Here is a 6141-nt window from a genome sequence, read left to right on the forward strand (position 1 = left end):
AGTAGCCACCTAACGGATTATGGTGTGTTAGGCCACCTAGAGCGATTAACTCTTGGGTTGGTTTGCATTACCCGATATTTAGGGTAAGGGCTCGAAATAACCTTGAGGGGAAGGTGTTAGGCACCCCTCGCAGTCCACAAAGGTGGGTCCCAACCGAACTTTACTTATGAATTAGTCCATTAACAAATAAATAGTCGAATCAAATAATTTGCAAGTAAAGCACGTTGGACGTTGTATAACTCAAATAATAAGACAAAGATTTTGAGCAAGTTGTATATAAAACAAAGATTTAAATAGAAGGGATTTGGGAAAAGAGGGGTCCTAGGTTGGTTAGCCTATAGGATCACCCCACACAATATCCGATAAACACTCCTTAATGAGGGGCTACACGAGACATTAGCACATAGTCATCATATCCCATATCTACCCTTCCCACCCCCTTAGTGGTTATTAAAGCGAGTGTTGGTTAGCAATCTCTATTGTGTGTTGTTACTCGTCCCTTCTTAATGGTCATGGAGGAAATTCAGGACCTCTACCTATAGGCATTTCTAGACAGACCCCTAAGGTTTAAAGGAGAAAATACTAAGGCGACAGGCAAGAACAAATAGGACCTTAGCATATAAGGCAGAAAAGAAGCAATTAGAGGCTCAAGTTTACCTCCACAAACAACGCACATAAGCAGCACGACTCAAACACAAATAAGGGCCGCATTGTTAAATAGTATCCTAAGATATGATGTCTAAGCGAATATCAAGACATAAAAGATAGGGAGTTTGTTTTATAAACTCATAAGCAATAGCCCTATCAGTTTGCCTACTAATTTGAAGCCTGTTAAATCAGAACAACATTAAGTAGCAGAAACAGTTTCAGAGTTACAGGATTTGTAAACGCCCTATAGGCTTGCCTACGTGCTGAATAGTGGTGTCCTAAGAGCATGATAACTACGTTTGATATAGTAAAACAGTGGGTAGATTTTAAAACAGACTCTTGAGTTCCTATAGACATGCTTTCTAATAGTAAATTAGAGCAGTACTTGAAAGAATTCATTTCGGGGAAAACAAACCACGAATTAGACCAGTTTTGAAGTAAACTAATCAGGAACTGGATTGCCTTATTTAAACTAAACGGATTTTAGAGTTATAGGCAGAATTTTTGATATTGTTCCCTATAAGCATGATATCTAATTATCAAGAGCTGATGTTAGAAACATGTAGGCATGATAACAAATGAAAACACATGTAAATACCCATTATAATAGAAGTTGAACTGGATCATATTCTATAGGCATGGTATATACTTGTGAAGCTGATTTTAAGACCTATAAACATGATTTCTATTATTGGAACAACTTGAGACCTATAGGCATGATTTCTAACATGGTAAAGCAAACATAGCAAATATAAAATCCTATAGGCATGGTTTCTACCCATATTACCCCACAAATATGTAATTACCCACTCTTTTTGCACTAGTCACCCCAATATTTGTTTCCAAATTATTGCAAACCAAATGAATGAATTACATAAATAGATAAAAAGAAAAGAAGAAGTTACATAGGGAGCCTGAAGCAGTCCCAAGTGATTTCCGAAACCTCCAATAGCCTCAAATGCCAATTTCATAGACAATATCATTGTCTAGGTGCGTCAGAGTTTCCTAAGGATATCAAGGATCCCGGGCAATGCTCACACCTAGACTTTGTAACCAAATTGAGTAAGTGCAGTGTGGAAGGGCCACTCTTAGTGTGCCAGAGTTCAGAGAGATCTCAAGGGGATCCCAAGGCAGTATACACACTGGAAGGGTCAGAACCTAGGGACTTAGGGGTAGAGTGAGAGTTCTTGACATAGTTTGAAAGGTTTTCAGTTGGAAAACAGTGGAATAAAGAGACTTAGTTGAAACAACTTTGTAAGCAAGAGAGTTGTTGGGGTAAATAGCTTTTTGAAAATAGTAGTGTAATTAAACAAACAGCAGGTCAGTCAAACAAGTTCAACAATACTCAAGTAACAATTCCTTCATACAGGGGAATGGGAATTGGGGACACATAGAGCACATAGTATCAGGAGCATAGTAGTTCTTGTGGGGTTTAAGGGATTAGGGGATAGCTATTGGTACCAATACAGTAAGAGTTTCAGAAATAATCATAGAATCAGCCATTTAAAATGACATATCGACTTGCATGTCAAAACATGATAACAAGTAGGCAAGCATTCAAAGCAGGGTAGAGTAATGTTGAGACAAACTACTAGGTGAGGGGGTAGAACATGTTCTGAAAATCCCTAAGAAGGTTAGACTAGCATGCTATATAAATAGAGTAAGATTAGAATAACCAGACATAGCAAACATGAAGGTTAAACAACACTGATAGAAAGAGGCAAGTCTTGAACAATCAAGATGAACATAAGCACATAGAGTTGATATAAGTTAGGCTAAAAAAATCAGTTGGAACACATTCGAGGAAAGATAGTCACAAAAACACAAACAAGAACCGGCCAGTCATGCTGATACACAAACCCAAACGAAGAAACCTAGAAAATTAGGGCTTTTAACATAGACAAGTTGAAGAGGTAGTAAAATCATAGAATTAGTCAAAATATGAAAGAAATAGAAGTTTAAACACAAAGGATCAGTTAAACAAGGTTTTAAGTGAAGTTCTAAAACCCTAATTTTTAGAAAAAGGTGAAAACACTTGAAATAAATGATTCTTGTAAAGAGTTCCAATGATAGTGTAAAACATTAAATAAACAAACTCAAATCGTCCTAGATCTGTACAGATCTAGGAGGTGCAAAAAGGAAATTAGGGTTTCAAAAGAAACCCATATAGAGATGAAGAACCGGCTTAGGAAACCTAAGGATCGTTGCAAATACAGCGTGATTTTGCTTGAAATCACACTGGAGTAGCCAAGAACAGGCATGTGAAAATCCCTAGATACATGTCGGCATGGCCCTGGGGACTTGAAGACCTTAGAGAAGGCAAGCATGGCATGATAGAAGCCATTGGAGGTTCAAGAGATGGTGAGAGGTCACCGGAGAAAGCCGAAGATGGGAAGTCGGCAGCTGAAGACTAGGGTTAGGTTTAGAGTGCTTTGAGAGAGGAGAGGATCTTAGGGCGGCGGATGTAGGAAAATGGTTAGGGTTAGGGGGTCATTTGGAATAAAAAATGAAGGAATGAATGAGGGCCGTTGATCTTTTAGATCAACGGCCAGGATCTGCTAGGGCCCTGGGTCGGGTAGGTGTAATTAGGGCCTTGGTCGGGTATTTAATCCGAAATTGGGCTGGGGTATTGGGTTTTAGTTGAGGCTAAAATTGAAATGCAATTTGGCTAGATTTTAAATAGCCAATTTATCCCCATATAATTTATAATAAATAATAGATAACTTCTAAAAAATAATTTCGTGTACTACAATTATTTAAAATAGATATTTAATATTTTAAAAATATAGAAGATCAATTTTATGCATATAAATGTAATTATACATTAATAGGGCTAATATTGCAATTATATGCAAATTAGTTTTAAAAATATAAATTAAATTATAAAAAGGTGCAAAAAAATATTTAAACAACATTTTGGCATACATATAGGATTTAGATGATTAAATTATCACAATAATAATTTGAAGGATAATTATTGAAAATTTTATAAGTGAAAAAGAAAGAAATAAATCAATTTAAAACCTTTTATAATTATATAAAAATTATAAAGACCTTGTGTATGCTTATATATGGTTTTTTTGAAGTATACGTCTATAAAAATATATAGGGAAAATTGGGTATCAACAGCTGCCCCTTTTTCCCGGGAATGATGAAAGAGTTTTCGGGTAAAAAAATGATGGCCAATTTTGACTGGCGGGATGCTTTGGAATCATTGCAATAATGTACACGAGGTGCAAAAGCGGCTATGGTGAGCGATTAAAGCTTAGGAGAGTTGAAGGAACAGGAGCGAGATCGCTACTGCTAGGATAACGGTTGGTTACTGGTTACCTGCAGATAAAAGATTCGACAAACATGTATATGCGAAAAATTAAACATGATGCAAATTTCCTTTGAACCATGAAGGTTGTCTTCAGATGGTTAAAGATGACGTCCTCAGACCATGACGTCCTGGGCCATGAATCGTTCGGTGAGGGATTCACAGGCCATGAAATGATGTCATTAGGCCATGAAGATGGTGCCTCCGAACCATGACGCCTTTGAATAATGATATGCAAATTTGAGAGATCATCGATCCATGGCATCGTGTCTTCTGGCTATGAGGATGATTCCTTTAGACTATGACGCCTTCGGATAGATTGGCGATATTTCAACCCATTATATGCAGTAATGATGTTAACAAGACAAGGCTTAGTTTTGCGAAATGAAGGGCAGAGCTTAGCCCGATAGTAGAGCAAATAGATAGTGCTAGAAATAGAGCAAATTTGTGTGAAAAGGGACAATGCTTAGTCCCATGCAAATGGGGGGAGGCAAGGATTGGCCTCATGCAAGTATGGAATCAAGGATTAGACTCATGCAAATAGGGAGACAGGGATTAGCCTCATGGAGTCAAGGATTAGACTCATGCATGTATGGAGGCTGGGATTAGCCTCACAGAGTCAATGGTTAGACTCATGAAAATAGGAAGGCAGGGATTAGCCTCATGCAAGTATGGAGACATGGATTAGCCTCATGCAAGTATGGAGGCAGGGATTAGCCTCATGGAGTCAAGGATTAGACTCATGCAAATAGGATGGTAGGGATTAGCCTCATGCAAGTATGGAGGCAGGGATTAGCCTCGTGCAAATAAGGAGGCAGGGATTAGCCTCATGCAAGTATGGAGGCAGGGATTAGCCTCATGAAAATAGGGAGACAGGGATTAGCCTCATGCAAATCGGGAGGCAGGGATTAGCCTCATGCAAGTATGGAGGCAGGGATTAGCCTCATGCAAATAGGGAGGTAAGGATTAGCCTCATGCAAATATGGAGGCAGGGATTAGCCTCATGCAAGTTTGGAGGCAGGGATTAGCCACATGCAAATAGGGAGGCAGGGATTAGCCTCATGCAAAGAGCACGTAGCAAATAAGAGTAGTATATGTATTAGCTGGAGATATATTCAGTGTCTGATGGCCTAATTGATAGTGATCTTGCTATGTGGATGTTATCGTTACGTTAGATGTGCCTGCGTTCAAAGAAAAATTGTAAGTTTTGTGTGTGGGGGGGGGGGGAGGTTGGGTCGTGCTTCTATCGGCTGGCTTTGCTTTGATCCATTCTGAAAGCCTTTCGAGTTGCCCTTGGTGACACCTGACGGTTATGAAAATAGAGTTTTCGAAAATATGCAATTTGATAAAAAAATATAACCGTAACATATTTCAAAGGCATTGCAGCTCTATTATGTTGGAATTTTGAAGGTCCTCCTCAAAATTCTGCCCCAGTTTGGTGGATGATCTTTTGACTGTCTGCGGAGAATAAGTCTTGCTGAGTCTTTTTCGGAATTTTGAGAATCCTTCTAAAAATTCTGCCCCAGTTTCTTAACTGATTACTGACTTTCTGGTATGCGATGGCATTGGCTGGACTTGCTCCGGAATTTTGAGGGTCCTCCTTAAAATTCTGCCCCAGTTTCTGAGCTTGGGGGGAAAATAAAATTTTTATTATGATATGACCGAACCCGTAAGGCTGCCTACGTATCCCCTCTTAAACGAGAATCAGGTCAAGCATAGTTCAATTACATAAAATGAGGAAATGCAACATAATCTAGGCATAGTATCTTTTGACTGCGTTTGAATTGATTACTTTTGGCCAGATTTCTCCATCCATTTCTGCGAGTATGAGTGCTCCTCTTATCAGTACCCTGTGAACCATGTACGGACCTTACCAGTTGGGAGAGAATTTCCCCTTGGCTCCATCTTGATGTGGGAAGAGTTTCTTCAATACCAGCTGCCTTGGTGCGAACTGTCTTGGTTTGACCCTTTTGTTGAAGGCTCTGGACATTCTGTTCTGATAAAGTTGGCCGTGACATACTGCGGTCATCCTCTTTCAATTGATAAGGGGCAATTGTTCATAGCAACTCGTTATCCACTCTGCATCGCTGAGTTCAGCTTCTTGTATGATTCTTAAAGAAGGAATCTCCACCTCGGCTGGGATGACTGCCTCGGTACCATAAACCAGCATGTAG

The sequence above is a fragment of the Nicotiana sylvestris genome, chromosome 6, assembly GCF_000393655.2.
Source record: "Nicotiana sylvestris chromosome 6, ASM39365v2, whole genome shotgun sequence".
Lineage (NCBI taxonomy): Eukaryota > Viridiplantae > Streptophyta > Magnoliopsida > Solanales > Solanaceae > Nicotiana > Nicotiana sylvestris.